General features: G+C 47.4%; 2 long non-coding RNA genes across 5 annotated transcripts in view; one reads left to right on the top strand and one right to left on the bottom strand.

Moving 5' to 3' along the window:
* LOC110289897 overlaps window positions 1-14,753 on the top strand; it is a 100,943-nt gene extending 86,190 nt beyond the window's left edge. The window contains exon 3 of the long non-coding RNA XR_003835996.1: window positions 14,613-14,753. This is a non-coding gene — a long non-coding RNA (uncharacterized LOC110289897). The remainder of the gene's footprint in view (window positions 1-14,612) is intronic.
* Window positions 14,754-14,828: 75 nt separating this feature from the next.
* LOC110289896 lies at window positions 14,829-20,459 on the bottom strand. 4 transcript variants are annotated; one of them, XR_002377385.2, is made up of 4 exons: window positions 20,401-20,459; window positions 18,357-18,748; window positions 18,031-18,254; window positions 14,829-14,886 (listed from the first exon to the last, which is right to left on the bottom strand). It is a non-coding gene; the product is annotated as an uncharacterized LOC110289896 (long non-coding RNA). The 4 variants fall into 4 exon arrangements; XR_002377382.2 differs by lacking the exon at window positions 14,829-14,886 and having other exon boundaries at window positions 17,856-18,254; XR_002377383.2 differs by lacking the exon at window positions 14,829-14,886 and having other exon boundaries at window positions 17,856-18,254; window positions 18,357-18,583.
* Window positions 20,460-21,332: the final 873 nt, after the last annotated feature.

Raw genomic sequence — 21,332 nt, 5'->3', positions numbered from 1 at the left:
GACGTATTCATCTACAGGATAGACCAGAAAATCTGTCTTCTAGGCTTCCTTCTGCCTCTTCACCAGCTCTGAGAGCCTGAAGAGTCATGGGGCCTTTTATCAAAGAAATGTTAAAAAATGACTAAGACCACCGCCTTTAATCCCAGCATTTAGGAGACAGAGGCAGGCAGCTCTCTGAGTTCCAGAACAACCAGAAATGCACAGAGAAATTCTGCCTCAAAAAAAACCAAACAAACAAAAAACAAAACAAAAACAAAGAAAGAAAAAGAAAATATGGACCAAATACATTAAAAAATAATCTCCCAGCTCCAAATGATACACGAGACCATGTATCAAGGGATTAAGAGAGCAGGTAAATAGGACAGGACCCCTGATGTCCTCCTCTGGCCTCTACACACGTGTGTCAGTGCATGCACAATCACACATACATGTGCATATAGCACACATACACATTACAGTTTCTCTCTCTCTCTCTCTCTCTCTCTCTCTCTCTCTCTCTCTCTCTCGCACACACACACACACATACACACACACTCACAGTCTGTGAGTGCTTTGTCTGGTAAACAGGAGATTAGGTGTCCAGATTGGGACTAAGTTAAGAGATAGTAACATCTGTAGATGGGCTGACCAAGTGGTTAAAATGGAGATGACAAGAGGACAAGAGAACCTGAACATAAGAGGTTCAGGTGACATCGCCCCTCAGCAAATACTTCTCAAGTGTCTCCTGCATGCCAGTCACTAACCACAGAGGAGAAGGAGGGACAGAAGGCCAGTCACTAACCACAGAGGAGAAGGAGGGACAGAAGGCCAGTCACTACCACAGAGGAGAAGGATCGCCAGAAGCATAATTTATATTCTTTCTTTCTCTCTCTGAATATATAATATATATGTATATACACATATTAGCCATGACTGTGTTTGATACCTTTATGACATCATCACAAGCTGTGTTTCTATGCTTACCTTCCGTCATCTTTCCCATCCTTCATCTCTCCCTGCCCCCCTAACAGCTCCTCCCCAGACAGATATCTTCCCCCTTTCATGTCCCATGTTCCCTTTTGCCCCAGGCTCCCTGTCTCAATGAAGGTTTGTATTACTGTAATAAAACACCACAAGCAAACCAACTTGGGGAAGAAAGGGTTTATTTTGGTTTACAGCTCTCAGGCTTTTCATAGGGAAGTCAGGGCAGGAACTCAAGGCAGGAACCTGGCGGCAGGAGCTGAGGCAGTGCCACAGAGGGGTGATGCTTACTGGCTTGCTCAGTTTGTTTTCTTTTAAAACCCAGGACCGCCTCCCCAGGGATGGCACCACTCACGGGGTGCTAGATCTCTCACACTGATCATCCATCAAGAAAATGCCCCCACAGGTTTGCTGGCACACTGACCTGATGGAGGCGTTCACTTTAGCTTGTGTAAAATTGATTAAAAAAAAAAAAAAAGACATATCCAGCATCCTCTATTGTACTGGCTAGTTTTGTGTCAACTTGACACAGCTGGAGTTATCACAGAGAAAGGAGCTTCAGGTGAGGAAATGCCTCCATGAGATCCAACTGTAAGGCATTTTCTCAATTAGTGATCAAGGGGGAAAGGCCCCTTGTGGGTGGGACCATCCCTGGGCTGGTAGTCTTGGTTCTATAAGAGAGCAGGCTGAGAAAGCCGGGGGAAGCAAGCCAGTAAAGAACATCCCTCCATGGCTTCTGCTTCAGTTTCTGATTTCTGACCTGCTTGAGTTCCAGTCCTGACATCCTTTGGTGATGAACAGCAGTGTGGAAAATGTAAGCAGAATAAACCCTTTCCTCCCCAACTTGCTTCTTGGTCACGATGTTTGTGCAGGAATAGCAACCCTGACTAAGACACCTATCCTTCCCTATCAGCTAATACTACCCTCTCTTGGCCTCCTAGACTTTTACATTATGCACATTTATACCTGTTTACATACATACAAGTATGCAGGGTAGACTAGGATCCACATACAAGGGAGAATGTGTGGTTTTTGTCTTTCTGACTTTAGGTCACCTTACTTGGTGTTATAACTTTAAGATCCATCCATTTTCCCGTAGATTTAATTTTTTTCTTCACTACTGTGTATAGTAAGTACCACATTTAAAGGGTCCATTCACCCACTGATGGATGTCTAGGCTGGGTCCATCCCCTTGCTGCTGTGGGTATAGCAGCAATAAACAAGGATGGGCAAGTGTCTCCTTGGAAGAAAAAAATATTTCCTAAATTGACATATTAAGTAATGTTTAGTGAGGAAAAATAACTCTGGAGTGTATAAATAATAAAGACTTAGGGGTGAAGATAAGGAAAAAAGAGAAGGTATTTAGGAGGAGGCTACAGAACAAGAGGTAGATTTGGGGTACAGCAAAAGGAGAAAGACTGGCATTCCACGTCAGGTGTATGAGCGCCATCTCACTGATGGTCCAACGGAGTGAAGTCCCAGGACCTCCTGTGTGCAGCTCCTCTCACCGGATCTGGAAATGCGGCAGAGTTCTAAGGCAGATGACATACTGTGAAGATTTCCCAGAGCCAAGAGGATGGTGTGTGTCATGGGGCTTTGAAGAACAGTCATGGAGTCCCTCGCTATCCCGGAAGGTTGAGGTCCGAGCAACACTGCATGGGGTGCTGGTGTGGGTGCGTGTGGAGGCATTCCCATCAAGTGGGAGGGCCTTCCTATTATGAGTGTGAATATTGTCAGGGTTTTCTCTGCCCCCTGCCCCCACGAGCCTGCCTATGGCGGCATCCTGTAGTTTCATTCCCGCCTAGGGGAGCTTCTCCTTCAAGCAGACTGTGGCTTCTCCTGTAGTCATGTGAAGAAGTTATCAGGTTTCTCTAGAAAAGCCACTAGGATAAAGGGGAAGTTATCAAGAGGCCAGGTCTTCAGTCGCTGAGGACAAAGGTATTCCTCTCCACCATAATTCACGTGGGAGCCCATCGCTGTCCGAAAGAGGAAGTGCGGGTTGCTCTCACTTCTGAGATGCTTCGGAGGAATTCTGTTGAGAAACGGAGACAAAACGTAAAAGCGAAAAGACCACACTTTCTCTCCTTCTCTCCCAAAGGAGCAGAGAGACGCTTCATAGCAACGCAGGCTCACTCCTCCTTCAGGCAACAGAGAAAAATCTCTTCAGAGCGTGGCAGGACCTGGATGCTGGCTTTGGAGGAGCACTTATCCCAGGCTGAGCACTTTCCAGCCTGGCCTCTTAGCATGTGATGTACAGAGGCTTGACATGAAGAGAGCCACACACCAGGACTCACAGGACGAAATCCAAGACTGGCACGGACCAGCCTTCTGCGGGAGTGAATGTGAATTTGCTCGTACTACTAATGCTTGCTGGCAACTGTTAGCTTTCTTGGCTCACAGCAGCACCATCTGATCGATGTGTATCTTCACTGTTATACAAATGCACCCCACTATATGCCTTGGTGTCCACATTTCTCCTTTGAATAAGAACTGCCCACTCTAGTGACCTCATCTCAACTAATTATATGCATAGCATCCTGATTCCTGGGAAAGGTATGTTCTGAGATACTAGAGGTTGGACGTGAATGGATGGGTCTGGTAGATGTCCTAGTTTTCATCAATGTGACACAAACCTAGACATATCTGGGAAGAAGGCAAATCAATAGAGAGACTGCCTCCATCAACAGATTGGCTTGTAGAGTGTGTCTGTGGAGAACTTTCTTGATTGATCACTGATGCCACAGAGGACCCAGCCTACTGTGGGTGATACGATGACTAAGCCAGCGGACCTGGGCTATTCAAGTAGCATTCCCTGAGTGTGCTTGCACACACACACACACACACACACACACACACAGAGTCCTCTCAGTTTTCTCTCTAGGTTCCTGCCTTGGCTTCCCTTGATGATGGACTATAAACTATAAGCCAAACAAACTCTTTCCTCTCCAAACTGTTTTATCAGGGCAATGAAAGGCAAGGCAGAATATTGGGGAACACACTTCCCACGGTGACTTTTTCTTTCCACATAGGTTTGAGGAGCTACAGACACACAGGCAAAAGGGATGACTTGCATGGGGTCTCTCCTTGAATCGGCCTTGGGTCTGCTCTGAGCCAGAGGCTGGCTGGGCTCCCATCACGGCAGAGCCCAGTGAGAACTAAGGACACTAGGTGCCCACTACACTACTGAGCTTCAGCTGAAAGGAGTCTTTACTGGGTTTTTAATTTAAAATGTTTTATGTGTGTGCATATCTTGCCTGCATGTATGTCTGGGTACCGCATGCATCTCTGGTGCCTGCAGAGGCCAGAAAATGCCATTGGCTCCTCTGGAACTGGAATTCCCAAGGTTGTGAGGAGCCACGTGGATGCTGGGAATTTAACCTGGGTCTTCTGGAGCATCCAGTGTTCTTGACTGCTAAGTCATTCCTCTAGCCTCTAGGGCAACATTCTCTTTTTTTTTTTAATTTTTAATATTTTTTTATTACGTATTTTCCTCAATTACATTTCCAATGCTATCCCAAAAGTCCCCCATACCCTCCCCCCCACTTCCCTACCCACCCATTCCCATTTTTTTTTGGCCCTGGTGTTCCCCTGTACTGAAACATATAAAGTTTGTGTGTCCAATGGGCCTCTCTTCCCAGTGATGGCCGACTAGGCCATCTTTTGATACATATGCAGCTAGAGTCAAGAGCTCCGGGCTACTGGTTAGTTCATAATGTTGTTCCACCTATAGGGTTGCAGATCCCTTTAGCTCCTTGGGTGCTTTCTCTAGTTCCTCCATTGGGAGCCCTGTGATCCATCCAATAGCTGACTGTGAGCATCCACTTCTGTGTTTGCTAGGCCCCGTCATAGGGCAACGTTCTTAAGGAGAGTAGGTGACACCAGATGATGAAGGCTGGTGACTGTCACGTACACCCAGGTCTGAGGATCCTGGGTCACCCAGCCTGACCTGACATATGTCTGTTCAGATGCTAGGCCATGTTCTCTGAGGCAAAGAGAAACCTTGCTAGGCATCTTCCTTCTTCACTGTACAATGAGGTCTGTGTTCTCCCTGCCCAGCCCACCTAGGGTCAGGAGAAACTAACCTACTCCTAGGATAGAATAGCTTTGAGAAGACCCTACTCTGCAGCAGTATGGGGGGATGATTCTTAGGTCATTGTGAGACTTTCCCTGGGGAGCACTGGGACTCTTTCCTCTCTGCCTGCTCAAGGGACAGGGTCTAATCTCTCCTGTTTAACACATAGCTGACCATCTCATAGCTGGCTTTACGTGCAGGGGCCACTTAGCCTGCCCAGCTGCTCAAAGGAGAAGCCAAAATCCACCTGGAGTTTCGATCCAGCGGTCCTGTTTGGCTCCAGTTGGAAGACTTGGAGAATCCGGCTTCTGGGACTGGGTTCTAGCCAGGTGAACCAGCCTGAGGGAGCTGGAGAGGGTTCCAGGCACACACCTGCGACTCGGGTTTCCGCCCCGCAGCATCTCTTTCCTGGCTTGTGCTTTTCAAGTGCCTCCATCCTGCAAGATTGACAGCTCACTTTTGATTGGAATCAGAGTGTAGGAAGCGGTCTTTTCAAATTTCCTGTGCAACCCAGCCTGCCAAAAGTCCTGCCACCGGCTGCTTTATTTACCCTGGCCACCAGGCCTCTTGCTCGCTGCACCCTAAGAAAACAGATTGCTGTCGGGAGAAAAGTCCATGCGTGTTTCCTTTCTGGAGGCTGATCAAGTTCTGAAAGAAGGGTTTCCTGCAGTCCATTACACCATTTTGGTTTGTTTTATCCCGTCTCCACCTGCAGAGCAGGGAATTCGCCTGCAGCCCAGGGCCGGGCCAGCAGATGACTACAGGGAAAGGAGAGCTTGTGGGCGTGAGCTTTCCACAACACACCGCGGCCTTGTTCTCTTTAGCTAGGCATTGTGTGCTGAGGCCCAAGCCCAAATCTGAATAGGATTCTGTGTAACTTGATCTGTTTTCTTTCTTTCCTGTATTCCTGTGAGCCAAATTTAACTTCGCTCCAATCTGTGGCCTGTACATATAATGTTCTGCCGGAGGGTGGGGGTGGGCTGGGAGATGTGGGGGAGGGTGTATATGCTTGCGGTTTTCTTTTTCCTATCTTCCCCTTTCTACATTTTTTTTTTTCTTTTGCTTGCCTGCGTTGCTCACCCACTGCTCACCCTTGGCCGGGTATAACTTAATATGGCTGTCTTGTCTGCAGCCATTAACCCTTTAGGGAAAGTGAGTGGTTTTTTTTTTTTTTTTTTCAGTCTCTCCTTAGCAAATCACAAAGTTTCCCCACCCCCACTCCCAGCACCCCGTTGAGAAGCCTTGGCATTGCTTGAGTTAACAGTTGGCCTCCAGGAAACATGAACTTCCCTAGAAGTGCTTGTGCAGCAATTAATAGACCTTCACTCAGATATGTAAAAATAGCCCCGTACTTGGAAACCCGTACTTGGAAACCCGCAGTCGAAAGACTGGGCTCCTAGGAGTCACCTGACTAGTGTTGGGTACCTCCTCTTTAAAAACGTCCCAGAAATATCCCAAAATCAATGTGGGAAGGTTCCCAGGGCAGACAGAAATCCAATGTCCAATTAAAAGCTCCTCCAGCTGTGGCTAGGTCAGGCTTTGGCAGAGGCCAACAGCCTCGGGGTTCATGGGTGTGCCCTGCTGTTAACATGGCGGTGGGGATGGGGGTGCTGTCTGCTCCTCCTTTCTACTTGAACAGCACCCCCTGCTTCTCATGATGGAAGGAGAAGACAGGCTGACTAAAGAGAGTTGGTAAGGGGAGGGCTCCCCTTACCTCCCAGGGCTGTCTCTTCCCTCCACGAAGGGCCAAATATTGATCCTCAAGGTGTTGTATCTGGGGGACAGTCAGATAACGCACTGACAGCATAATGGTTTCAATGCTCACTGCTTCCAGAAATCACAAACATTCTGGGAAAACAATAATAACAACAACAACACAGAACTTCAGGCCCTATCAGGAGGGGAAGATGTCTTGGGTCACTGCGAGCTATTTTTAGAATGGAAAATGTGCTGGCTCAGAGAAAACTAGTCATGTGCCCCAGTCCAAGTAGGGCACAGTGAACCCTGCCCCATGAGCCTGCTGTTCATTTTTACCCAGCCTTGTCATCTCTTCTCCTTCAAGAAGCCCTTCCAGCCAGTGGGGAAAGCGCCTGGCAAGAGCCAGCTCCCCTAAACATCACCAGCATCTTCCTGCATGGGTCCATGAGGACCCACACTTGACTCCTTCTGGGGCCCCTGCTACCTGCTGTCAAGGTGGTTGAAAAAGGGTCATGTTCCAATGTGGCTCACCTGCTTCACCTCAGGGGTACCGTGGATGTCCCTGTGGTGGCCCTCTGTCATTTTCTTTTTGTAACCACCATGGTATTTTTCAAGGTCCTGGAAGTTCAGTGCATAACTGTCCCTCAGTGGAGTTGGCCATGTTTGCCTAGAATGAGTAACCCAAACCTATGCTCCCTGGGTACCTGTTATGGGCCAGGGGCCTACATGGCTTATCCACTGACCTTGACACAATGAGGAAGATATGGGAATGGTAACAAGGGAGTGGTCCACCGGACTGGTACCTCAAGGCACAATCAGGAATACATATGAACTAGAATATGACGCAGTCAAGCCTGGACTTTTGGGAAAGTACCAGCTACATTCCTCTTCAGCTGTCCAGCAGAGGGGACCCTGCAGTGATTGTGTGTCTTTTTTTTTTTTTTTTGGTAAGGCATCACATGTGTGTGTCTGTACATGTGTAGGTGTCTGTGTCTGTGTGTACATGGAAGCCAGAGAACAGCCTCTGGCATCCGTCCTTAGGCACTCACCTTGGTTTGTTTGGGTTGTTTTTGTTTTCTGTTTTGTTTTTGAGCCAAGTGCTCTCATTGGACAAGTGGGCTAGGTTGGTTGGCCAATGAGCCCCTGGGACCCACCTGCCTCTCCCTCCCCATTACTGAGGTTATAAGCATTTGTCATTTGAGCCAGCTGCTTTATAATTTGTGTTCTGAGGCCTGAACTCACTCTATGTTCTGGATTATCACTCCAGGATCTTCCCAGGATCCCAGTTGTGGCTCACTGCCGTACCCTGGCCCAGTCTGGCCTCAGCATTGTGCAAGTCTGAAGCTGCTCTCTTCCTTGGAAGAAGTGGAAACTTTCCTCTAGCCTGTGGTTAACTCTACGGCTGCCCCTGCACCAGCCCAGCCCACTCAGGACAAAAGCAGTTGCCTCCTTCCCATGCAGTGGGACTGACAATCTGCATCCCAAGACCCAAGTCCTTCATTACAAGAGGCCAGCCTCACTGAGCACCCTGGAGTATATTCTCAGCTCCAGGTGTAAAGCTGGTTCTTGTGGACTCTCAAGACTCAGGCAGCTACTTCCTCCTTGGACACAAGCCAGTGTCTTACCCAGAGGTCACAGCTCAGTGCCCTGTGGTTGGGGCAAAGTGTGTACTCTTTTACAGAACTTTGGGTATGCTCTGACACAGCATGACCTAGGAGCTTGTCTAGAGAGGGTATGGGATGCCCATCAGCTCTAGATCTTTCTTGAAGCTAGTGTGGGAACCGGCTTAGAGCACCTGCATGTTCCTGTTCATGAATATATTAGTTCAGAAGCCAATGCTCTTAGACTTAGTGAGGTTGGCTTGAACAACGTTGCCTGTCATTAGACTGTTCAGCCAATGATTTCAGAAGACTGTGTTTCCGTTCATCTGTCCCAATGAAGAAGGCTTTCTTAAGTTAATTGACTGCAAATAACACCAAGTTTCTTGCTCAGAAAACGACAATCAAACCAAAAGCTTCCTATCAAGGGCTTTTCTTGCACTACTTGGGGCAGTAGCCACTTGGGGAGGTGAGGGGATTTTAACTGTGGGTCCTCTTTCAGGATGTGCTTTGGAGTTACTCAGAAAGGAAGAAAGCTCCCTTCCCGAATCTCACTACCCTCCCTCCGATGGATGTGCGCAGCTTAGATTCTGCTCTGCCAAAACTAAAGTGTGCACACACGGTATGTGTACCTATAATCCCAGTATCTGGAGGTAAAGACAGAATGATTGCCGTCAATCTGAGGCCAGTCAGGGCCTTACAGTAAGAACTTGTCTTAAAAAACAAACAGAGCAGAAAGCCTCAGACACAAAGCCACAGATGACAAATGTTAAGGCACACTGCACAGTTCATTCAGAATGCCTAGCAGCCATATTTTACCTTCCTGGTTTCTTTCTAACACTTTGGAGTGGTAAGTACCTTCCTTGCCATCAATTTAACATGTTAATGTTTTTTAATTAAAATTCCGTATCATCTAATAGGTCACAGAATTGTGGGTGATGAGTTCTTTGTTCTAGAACTTCCTGTGTAATGAAACTGCCATCCATAATTGTTTTCCTGTGGACTGCTTATTAAAAGAAGTGATTTTTTTGATGAACTAAACTAGGTGAGTGCTCGCAGCGTGAGGCCCATTGGGAATGAAGTCCTTACCAATCACAGCTCCCCTCCCCCCCAGGTGGGGGGGATGCAGGAGGATGTGTGTTTTCAGATGTCAGTTTCAGCTGATTGTTTCTGAGGCTATGTGACCATTATTTCTGTATCCTGTGGTGCGTTTTATAGACTGATATCAATTTGTAGAGCTACATTATGGATGGATGTCTCCAGATGAGTGCAAGTTTCAAACATGGAGTGAAGATATGGATATGATGGCATTCAGAGGGAAAGTGGAGAAGGGCACTAAACTGTGACACCTTTCACCTAAGATGGGGTCTTCCTATACTGGGGGACGGGAATCCTGCTGCGCAGAGCCTGGAGCAGGCAAAGCCAATGAGGCCTCTTCCTTCCACTTGTGGAGACACCTACAGACCCACGAGAGGCTCCAAAGCCACAGCAGGGCTGTGGTTTTCATTTGCCTTCAATACTGGAGTCATCATGTAAAAATCCAGTGATTTCTATCTCAGCAAAACTCAGAAAAGTAGACCACAGGGTCTACTTCCTCCCAGTGTTAGTCTGCTGAAGCCATTATTAGCCATTTGCTTGAGTACCAGGGCTCTAAGCCACCATCCAGACTGCTTGCTCAGCTCTGTGCTGGAGTTGACAGTGTAGCTTCAGACTGTAGCTGTAGGTCCAAAGCCAAAAGACCCTGAGAGAGCACAGAGCCTGCAAAAAGACTCATGCCTCAACCCATGCCAGCCCTTCCTGGGGCAGCAGGAGGCGGGGGTGGGGGTGGGGGTGGGGTGGGGATTGGTGTTCGTAATGATTTGGATGTAAAAAAGGTCTCTGCAAGACTTCTGGGTTGAAATTTTAGGCCTCAGCTGGTAGATCCAATCATTGAGAAGTTAATGGTTGATTGAGGGTTATGATTTAATCCATGAGTGTGATTCTGATGGGTATAGAATTTGATGTCATCAGTGGGAGGTGAAGGAAACCAAGCCCCTGCTCCCACTACAGTGATCTTGCCACAGGTTTACAACCAATAGAACATGTCAACTATGAGCTGTAACCTGACCCAAAGGAAACCCTCATTCCCCCACCCCTGCTACTTTTGAGTTGTTTGCTTAAGGTGTTCTGTGTCCTCTCTGTGTGAGTAGCTAGCATACTGTCTTTCTCATGGGCCAGAACTCAAAATTCAAGAGACATCCCAACTGTAGTCTCCTCCTGGGCTCACGGGGGAAGTGAGGCGAGAGGCAGAACTGCAGAAAAGCTGTGGGAAGGTCTTGAGTTTGTCTGTAACTAATCTTGAACCATTTTGGCTTTTAAAATTCACAGCAAATCCGGCCCAGTCAACACATCTGTGGTTAAGTGTGAGGCGCAAACACACAGACTGAGTGTGGATGGGTTTTTCCTCCCGCCCCACCCCCTGACTCCTAACTCCATCCTTACCCTGCAAGTTGTAATCTTATCATGTTTAGCTGGTTCCACATAAACAGATCTAGGTATATTTTCAGCTGAGACCTGTTAAGAACAGATGTGCACATGGCTCCCCAGTGCTGATCCATTTAAGTGGGGTTTCCATCAACAGCTTCAGTTTTCTCCCCTTCCTTGAAGGGGGAAAGAATTAAAATACATAACCCCCGTTGAAGTGGGTATCACGTACTTCTGGGTTCTGGGCAGCTTGGGTTTGTCAGTGGCTTCCAAACAGCAATCTGGTTCCTGAGGCTGTGAGCACAGAGGGTGTGTTTGATGGACAATGTTGGGGTGGGGACGCACACAGTGAGCCAGCTACTCAGGTTCTCCCCTGCACACGTGGGGACCTTTCCTTGAGAACTACAAATCCTCTGATCTGAGGCTTGAGAAAGCTCTTCACCTTCCAGGACCTCCAGGCAGCATGGGGTTTGGTCTGATTCTACTGCCATGAAGTGCTAAGAGCAGTTAACTTTAGAGAGATGCGGAGTGGAAGCTGTCAGGGGCTGAGGGGAGGGAAGTGGACAGCGATTGCTTGTGGGCTGTAGAGTCACAATGTTGCAAGTGGGTAGAGGCCTGGAGAGTATGTTACACAACAGTGGGGAGGTAGTTAATGCTACAGAGATGTGTTCCTAAAATGTTAACAGGATGGAGGAGATAAAGACTGGAACTCATCAATGTAACCAACAGCATTAGTGACTTTTGTTGTTGCTGTGGCCAAATATGTGACAAGAAGCAGTTAAGGGAACATGGGCTTATTTTTGGCTCGTGATCCACGTTGGTGTGGGAAGAGGGGGCTGAAGGGACGGGAAGAGACAGGTCACATGTCACACTCAGTCAGGAAGCAGAGGGAGATGACTGCTAGTGCCAGCTTGTCATTTCATTAGATTTAAGCCCACAGCGTGGTGCTACCTTCAATTAAGGGAAGTTTCCCCGCCTCCATTAACCTACCGGCATTACCCAGAATCCCTCACAGGCATTACCCAGAGGCCTGTCTCCTAGGTAACTCTGGATCCTGCCAGGCTGATTACATCAACATCGTGTCACTTAGGGAAGGATGTGGGGGGATACAGAGATAGGCAGACATCTAGTGAGGTGTGGCCTTTTGCTCAGGCTGGTCCCAACTCAGGTGGGGTGAGCAAAGTCGGGTTATGATTGCTCAGATTTGACTCCCCAAGAACAGTCCTCAGGTGGGCCTCTCACTTCTCCCTTGAGAGTTTGGCAGCCTCCTACACATTGCAACCATATGGGGCCATCTGTGGTGGCATCCTCATTGCTCACTGTGACTCAGAGCTGTGTCTTAGAGGCCTCTCATTCTCTTGCAGCTTCAGGAAGGCCCTTCTTTCTACCTCCAGTTGTCTCTGGGTAAAGCAGAGTTCAAGTTGCCCTCTTGTCAGCTTGGTGCTAGCCTTGGGAAGCAAGGAAGGGCGTCTTGGGTAGGGATCCAATCATGGTGGGCAAGTGGAGCGAAGGAATCCTGCTTCCCACCTTGGTCCACCCACGTCCCCGGCAGCGTGGGTCTGCACACACTCTGCTTCGTTTCATACTGTTAAAAGGGGAGCAAAGGATTGGGGCGATAGCCCAATTGATAAAATGCTTGTCTCCTAAGCACCCAGAGAGAAAGGCTAGGTTCTGGGGAGACCAAGACAGGCTGATCCCTGTAGCTCCCCTTAAGGCTTCCTGGCCAGTGAGAGATTTTGACTCAAAAATAAAGTGAACAAGACTGGGCTGCACAGCCTCTAACTACCTTTGGGGGGTGGGTAAAGTCTTCCTAAATCCTGTCGAACCTGGCAGCCTCTTCAAGACACACTAACATGAAAATGTAATGTGCCTGTGGCTCTGCTGGGACCTCCAGGGTTGATGTAACCTCAAACTGTGCCTCTGGGCCCTCAAGGTGGTATGCAATGGGCTCCAAGAGCAGCGAGCAGTATGGAGAGGCCCTGAGGCTGAGTCTAAACCAGGTGAGGTAGGCCCTTAGGCCACCTGACAGGACAGGGTCCCTTAGAGAGGTGTGAGCTTGCTAAGCAGGAAGGAGAGTGGCTGCTTTAGGGGGTTAGAGCAGCTTCCTGGGGGCAGAAGGGAGCTCAGTTGTCTTAATGAGGAGGAAAGAACAAAACCAAAGCATTCATTAGCACTTTCAGCAAGATGAAAGAAACACACTTGCTGGCTTGCTCTCTTGCTCATCTACAAGTCAGTGGCTACAGAGACTGGGAAAGAATCTGGTAGAGAATTCTGCTACCTGATGGAGGGTGGCTCCTGGGCTCCTCTCTAGTTTTAGGGGCACCTTGCTTGCAAAGTGTCCAGCCTCGTGGGACCTGCTTAGTAGCCAGTGTGAGCAATTCAGACTTGTTTTTTTGTTTTTGTTTGTTTGTTTTTTTAAATCTTAATTGTGTCCCACCTTTTCCTGTGTCTCAAGTTCTTTTACCTAGTTGTTCTCTTCACTGGCAATTTTAGTTGTCCGAGCCCACGTCCGAGCCCGCCCCTTTCCTCTCATTGCCTCCCCCTCCCCCCCAAGAACATTGATAGGTCTTGATTTCTGCAAGCAATTCTCAAGTTTCTAGAACCATGATACCACTTAGTTCCAGGACACACTTGGCTCAAGTTAGTATAGGATAGCTCTTCTTTCTTTCCAAAAAATATGTGTGAGTGCATGCATGTGCACATGCTACATGTATACCTGTGTGCGCTTACCCTTACACCTCTAAGGGCCAGGATTCAGCATCAGATTCCTTCTATTGCCACACCTGGCTCTTTGTGTAGGGATTCGAGATCTGAACTCAGGTTCTCAAGCTTTAGTAGCAAGGATTTTATCTACTGAGCCATCTCCCCCCACCCTGAAGTAGCGCTTCTGAGCACAGGTTAGAAATTGCTAAAATACAGGCTGTAGCTGGCAGTAAAGGAGTTCGGAAGAAGTACTTGAAACCACTCAGCCTGTAAGCAGGTGTCGCTGATTGCTGTGTGTGTGTGAGAGAGAGAGAGATTTATTGTGATCTCCAGACTGAGATCCTGCTGGGATGGGCAGAAAACTCCCCCTCGGTCCATCTTCTCTTGACTGTTTTCAGATCCCCTTCACCATTCACACCGATGTCCCAATTCTCTCGGCTTTCAGAGTCTTTTCATAGCAATCCCTTACTATTTCCAAATATTGCCGGGATCAGTGCATAATGGGTGCATTATGGATGCTTTACTCCTAGTGATTGGCAGCTTGGTGACCTTTCTTTTTAGCCACAAATGAAAGGGGACTTACAGGACATGTGCACGCCTGACTAATACACACGCTCTTCGTGAAAAACAGGATAAATTACAGAGAATGGCAGCGTAATGATTACAGAAAGGTATATGAGGCAGAACCCATTAGTGAGCTGCGTTTTGTTCAAAACTGAGAGAGAGGCAGGCAGAATAACACGCCTTTGTGCTGGAACCCACTGAGCCATAGCAATGAGTAATAACGCAGCCGGGGAGCTGTGCGCACTGCCTCCACCTCTTGTGCCGATTTTCATAAGTTAATAACTCAAGCGTGGAAATTGGTTCAGACTGAACACTGGAGGTAGAAGCTGGGCAAGTGGTGTGGGAAACAACTTGTTGTTGTTGTTATTGTTACTTAATTTAGCTTGGTTGTTTTTAAGTGAAGAGCAGCAGCCAACGTCACCATGGGTTTTCTCTGGTGATGCGTTCCTGTTGACCCTGAGAGAGTTTGGATTCTGTTGCACAGGGTTCACGTCTAGTGATGACAGCAGCGAGCGGTCTCTCTTCTTACAGGTGTTCCTTTCTGTTTGGTGCAGGTGGGATTCTTGCGGGGGCAGGGATTGAGTCAAACCTTGGAAATGACGTCATTCTGAACTCATCTGCCTTTATCCAGAAGACTACCAAAGCAAACCAGAGGACCAGAGAACAGCAGCTGCTCTGGACAAAGAGGGGAGGACACCCACACCCACACACCAAGTTCTGGTTGACTTCTACAGCAGAAGGAGCAGGAGACACCAGAAGGCAGCCACTCCTATTCGTGGTGAGGGACCAGGTTTCATATGGGCCTTTTCTTTGGTTGAAACAGGAGATCTTCACGATGGAAGAAAACAGAATAATTCAGTAAACACCTCGGTACCCACATCCCCCAAATAAATGATCACTTTTACATGTTACGTCACCACACCAACTTTGAAAACTAAAAACTTAACTGAAACACAGCTCACAAACATGAAATTATCTTTAAGTTCATAACCAAGCAAAGTGATAGGCTGGATAGAAAGGGACCCCCACCTCTCTCATCCTTCAGGAACAGGATCCACAGAAGGGAATTCCCAGGCTAGTCAGTACCAATTTTTGTCCCACAGTACAGGTGAGTCCCAACATGGGGCATGGGAATGAGAGCCTGTCTCTCTTATTCTGGACCCCAAGTAGAGGAGACAGAGATGAGGATGAACCCCAAGGCAGCCTTTGCCCAGCCCCAGGGAGAGTGTGCTAACACCTGCAGGTCTGAAGGGAAAGCCAGCCAGGCAGGGAGGCAGGGCACAGAAATAAATAATACATTCTTTAGGGAGTGCAATCTAATGCACGCCCCAGCCAAGGTTCATTGAAAAGGATAACAAAAACCTCTTCACCAATTTGCCACCTTGCAAGGACAATTTAATAATGTTTATTTTGTTATTAGAAAATTATTCCATTTGTAAATCTTTAGTAACACTTCTCCCCAGGGGTACCTCTATCTTTTGAGCCCTCCCCCCCCCCCTCTGTCTGTCTCTCAAACTGGCCTTTTCTAGGTAGCTGAACTAGGTGTCTTGAGTCAGTTTAGCCCATTGTTGAGTTTAACCAGATCAGGTAGACCCATGTGCTGGCTGAGGTCACCATCAGCCTGTATCCTGGTCCATTAGCTAGAATCCCAGCCAGCCAAGGCTGAAAATACGCTGATGCAATGGAGCTCCCGGCTTACACCTGGCTTCTAGGTTGATGCCTCTGTTTCTGAACTGATGCCTCGCTTAAAAGTAATAATAAGAGGGCATCATCCTGAGTGAGGTAACCCAATCACAAAAGAACTCACATGATATATACTCACTGATAAGTGGATTTTAGCCCAGAAACTTAGGATACCCAAGATACAAGATACAATCTGCAAACACATGAAACTCAAGAAGAACGAAGACCAAAATGTGGACACTTTGCCTCTTCTTAGAATTGGGAACAAAACACCCATGGAAGGAGTTACAGAGACAAAGTTTGGAACTGAGACGAAAGGATGGACCATCTAGAGACAGCCATACCCGGGGATCCATCCCATAATCAGCCTCCAAACACCGGCACCATTGCATACACTAGCAAGATTTTGCTGAAAGGACCCAGATATAGCTGTCTCTTGTGAGGCTATGCCAAGGCCTAGCAAACACAGAAGTGGATGCTCACAGTCAGCTATTGGATGGATCACAGGGCCCCCAGTGGAGGAGCTAGAGAAAGTACCCAAGGAGCTAAAGGGGTCTGCAACCCTATAGGTGGAACAACAATAGGAACTAACCAGTACCCCCAGAGCTTGTGTCTCTAGCTGCATATGTATCAGAAGATGGCCTAGTCGGCCATCAGTGGAAAGAGAGGCCCATTGGTCTTGCAAACTTTATATGCCTCAGTACAGGGGAACGCCAGGGCCAAGAAGTGGGAGTGGGTGGGTAGGGGAGTGGGGGGGAGGGTATGGGGGACTTTTGGGATAGCGTTGGAAATGTAAATAAAGAAAATACCTAATTAAAAAAAATTACAAAAAAAATAAAATAAAATGGTCATATTATATATATATTATATATATTATTACACACACACATATACATATATATATGTAATAATAAAAGAAGGCTCACGCAGGCCTAGGTGTTCAGGGTCTCCTTAGAGAACAAAGATGGTAAAGAAACACAGTACTTCCTTGAGATTCTCATGCCCTCCAGACTCTCCCGCCCACCCGGAGAACGGTTGCACAGCCTTGTTGCCTCCAAAGACACAAACCTCAGGGTTTCTGGCACTAGCATTGTATTCTCACCAACACAGCATCCTTCTTGATCTTACTGGACCCCTTCTCCTGCCTATAGTCAGAGATCCGGCTCTCTGAGAACTCTCTGGAGTTGCCCTTTCCAGCTCTCCTTCAGTTAGGCAATTGCCTTACCTGACCTAGCACAGTAAAGGGAAGGAAGGCGGAACACCACGCACAGAGCACTTAATAGTCTGGTAAATGAATTCTAAATGGAGCCAGCGCTCCTTCCAGGGAGAGGAGAGCTTGCTCTTGCTGGAGGCAGCTGGCTGTAGACAGCTGACTTCGCAAAGGCACCAGGGAGAGAGAGAACTGGGGAATTAGGAACAGTGGGGTATGGTAGGCAGAATTAAGTCAGATTCCTTAGTGAGAAATTGAAAAGATTTTGTTAGTTCCGAACCCCACTGGTCTGGAGAAAAAGTTCCTCTGTTCTGGGTCCTGGCTGGCACTTATGTCAGATGCTGGAATTCACTCCCCCTCAGTCTTATGGGTGCCTTATGGCATCTTGCTGTGACTACACATTGTCACTATATAGTCATTCTTTATCTTCACTCACGTCTGCTCTAAGTATTTCTCCTTAATTTTTTTTTTAAATATCACATTCAGGGTGTATGTGTGTGTGTGTGTGTGTGTGTGTACGAACGTGTGTGTGTGTGTATGTGTATGCACGTGTGTGTGTGTGCATGCGTGCACATTCATTTTGCTTATGGCACTTTCAGACCTTAGATTTCCATTTCCTCCTTCCTATTTTTGACTTTTGTTTTATGAGTACAAGAGTACCATCACTGCACTTTGAAGCATTCTTATGATAGATGCCTTAAAATGAAAATGTTTGTCAGATGGGCTGGGAGTGGTAGTGCATACCTTTAATCCAAGCACTCGGTAGGCAGAGGTAGGCAGATCTCCAAGATGGAGGCCAGCCTCGTTTACAGAGTGAGTTTAAAGACAACCAGGTCTACACAGAGAAATGCATCCAAAAAAAAAAAAAAAAAAAACAGTTTGTTGGATAACATTGCATCTCTGTATTGGAATTTATTGATCTTTTTTCATTTGGTTTAAAAGATTCCTGAATTTTAGCAAGAGTATTTTCCATTGAAGTCTTGCTATTTGGAGGAATTTATTTATTTATTGTCTTCTATTTTAACTGGGTTTCTTACAGAGCTCACACAGGGGAGGTTGGATAGAGAGGAACAGCTCACTTTTGCCAGGTAGAAGTAGAAGGCCAAGTTCTCCACCAGCTTCTATTGACATCTGAAGAGAAAGGCTCCTTCTTGCTGGTGGGGGTAGAAGCCCAGGCTCCCTGGCGTCGTTTACCAGACATCAGGGAAACCCTTTCCCTTTGGACATAGATGAAAAGTCTCAGCTCTCTGGTCAGTCTTCTTGAACACCAGTCTGGTGAGGGGTGGGTGAGCAGAGAAGTCCCCTGGTGACAGTGGGAAGCTAGGCGTCATGTCCCTGCCCTATGTCTATCCGCCTCCCACCCATGCATCCCTTCCCGTCTCCCCTCCATTTAGGGTGGGCTTACATTTTCTGTAGTGGATCCTGGAGTAGACCACTACTGCCTAAGACTGTTTTCTAGGCCACGCCCCTTTCTAGGTTCTTAGAGAGAGTAGGTTTAGACTGTCAGTCTTTTTCTTCAGTTCCACACCTGTGATATGTGAGACAACCATAGGCCGTGCTGTTCCTCTGGTTCCCAGGTTGCTAGTCAGCCTATCTTCTCAGCTCCTTCCAGCAGCGCCTTTTGTATTTTCCCTATGTAATAATATGCACACTTCTTAGTGATGCTCAGCAGCCGGAAGGGAGAGGGGTATCTTCAACTTCCTGAAAGTGGAAGTTCTCATCTTTCTTATGAGTACTTGTCAAAAAAGTTCTTCCCACTTGATCTCTGTTTCACCTCCTAAGGCAAATCTTGTTTTTCTTAAAATAAAAAATACAATAAAATAAAAAAGAAAGAAAGAAAGGAAGAAAGAAAGAAAGAAAGAAAGAAAGAAAGAAAGAAAGAAAGAAAGAAAATTCTAGATTAGCTTTACCTGCTCTAGAATGTCATGTGATCAATGCAAGTAACAACTGTGCACTCATCTACTCCTGGACTCTTCTCTCAGTGTGCTGTGTTTGAGCATCTGATAATATTTTATAATTCATCCCCTCCTAATGGTCACAGGAAGTCAGGGCAAGAATTCAAACAGGAATTTGAAGCAGAAACACTGAAGAATGCTATTTGTTGGCTCATTCATGCTTCATTAGTTCTTTTACACAGCCCAGGAGTATGGGCCTAGGGATGGTGCTGCCCACAGTAGGCTGGGATCTTTTACATCAATTACAATACAATCTCCATGGATGTGCTTTTAGGCCAATCTGATCTAGGCAAGTCCTCAATTAAAACTCCCTTCTCAGATGACTCTAGGCCGTGTCAAGTTGGCAATTTTATTATATTAATTTTATAATAGGGTTGGAGTTGGCCTGCTCTTGCAGAATACTCAGGGTTCAATTCCCAGCACCCACATGGTTGCTCACAACTGTCTGTGATTACAGTTCCAGGAGATCTGATTCCCTCTTCTGACTTCTGCAGGCACTAGGCTGGCATGTGGTGCATATACATACAGGTGCATACATGTAAAACGACTAAATCTAAAGAGAAATGGAAAGAAATTAGACCTAACTAGAACACACATTGAGCTTGCATATTCCTTCCTTCCTTCCCTCCTTCCTTCCTTCCTTCCTTCCTTCCTTCCTTCCTTCCTTCCTTCCTTCCTTCCTTCCATCCTTCCGAACAAACAAGCACTCCAGCCTCTATTTAGTGAACCTGTAATCTGAATTAGGAACCATTTAGGATAATTATCAGTAGGGAGGGGGGTCTGAGGACCTCTCCTGCAGCAGCCATTAAGTGGTGACGCAGAATAATATAAACAAGGAATGGACGTGTGACATTAGTTAGCAACACCTGTCACAAAGGTTAAGTAAAACTGGGTGGATGGATAGGGAGTGGCCAGTGGCCTTCACGGAGACATGGCATCATTTCAGTACTAGAGGTCAGAGTAAGCTTCTGGGAATGATGAATACAACCCTATTAGGAAAAGGACTAGGAGGCATCTTAAGGAATGCTGGGTTTGAGGAAGACAGGAGACTTTCCCCCCTTTCTGTAAGCCTGTATCTTTAAATGTGTTCATTTCTTGGAATACAATGTATCTTAGGGGTAGTTTACACATCACCCATGAACAGTGGGGCAGACCCAAGGCCTAAGGAAGGAGTCTCCGACCAAGGCTGTGTGGTGAGTCTCACTGCCTGCTTTCAGAAACCTGCCACCACATCCTGCGCTGCCACCCCCCCACCTTTCCACCACACCCCTTCTTCAGGGGCATCCCCACAAGGAGTGGCAGTAGAGTTAGAAAGACAAGCACATGTGGTCGCTAGGGCTTCAGGTCACCGGAGTGGTGAGCCGTTCAGTGCTCTCTGCTTCTAGATGGGGCACTGGTGATCCAGAGAGGCTGAGCGGGTGGCTCAAAGTGGGTGAGAGGTGAGCCCTGAATGGTAAGGTGGATGCGTGAGGTTCCAGTCTCCTTAGCTTTTACCCTTCCTTCCAGCTTTAGGATTCGTTGTTCTCTCAGTTTTGAAGCGAGGGAAAGAATGTCCTCTGGGGAATCAGAGCTTGAAGAAAGTTCTAGAATCAATCTTAGACAGTCCAATGTCAGTTCTGGAATGTTTAACTGGGAAGGATCCAGGCTGTGGACCTCCCCGTGGAAGGCTTAGGGGATCAGGGTGGGAGGAGGGCGGTGGTCATGGCAGCTGCTTGGATTCTGGAACTGGGAAAACCTGGGCTCAAATCCAGGCTTCACTGACTGCGAGGGTTTGGGCATATTGTTGGAGGCCTCTACACCTCCATTTCCACATTTACAAAACGGTGACTAACATCTCCCTGGAGATTTGAGTGAGTTCCCCAAGACAAAGCATTCAAAGTACTTAAATGCTAGCAGGCCCAGGGCAACTGCCTAATAAGTACTGGCTGCTGTTTTCATTCACCATTGTTCTGGAAAGCAAGACAAGCATTGACTATACAGGGAGGTGGCCAGGAGCTGCCCAGGCTGCTCCTGCCTTGCTCAGCCCACGACCTGCAGGAGAATATTGGTGTAGGGGACCCTACTTCCTGTATCAGTGGGACTGTGTGACCCGAGGGGTGCCTTCCAACCTGCAGGGTCAGTTTGCTTCTTTGCTTCCATAGCTGCCTCAGGCAGCAGTGGCAGAGGGAGAAGCAGCTGGGGTTGGCGCTCAGCCACTCCAGCTGTCGTCTGTGGTAACGTGTTTATCTGCTCCAGAGGGATAGAGATGGCTGAGCGAGGAAGCATGCGGGAGGCTGTACCTCACGGTGACTTGCCAGCTTGGGTGAGTTCACCGTGGACAGCAGGCAGGGGTCACCTCACCATGGGTTGTGGTACCCTCTCCATGCTCTGCACCAATGAGAGGCAGTTTGCAAACTTATTATAAACAGATTACATTTCATATCCTA

The sequence above is a fragment of the Mus caroli genome, chromosome 2 (genome assembly GCF_900094665.2).
Source record: "Mus caroli chromosome 2, CAROLI_EIJ_v1.1, whole genome shotgun sequence".
Classification (NCBI taxonomy): Eukaryota; Metazoa; Chordata; class Mammalia; order Rodentia; family Muridae; genus Mus; species Mus caroli.
The sequence above is the reverse complement of the archived record's forward strand: the minus strand, read 5'-3'. Positions and strand labels throughout refer to the sequence as shown.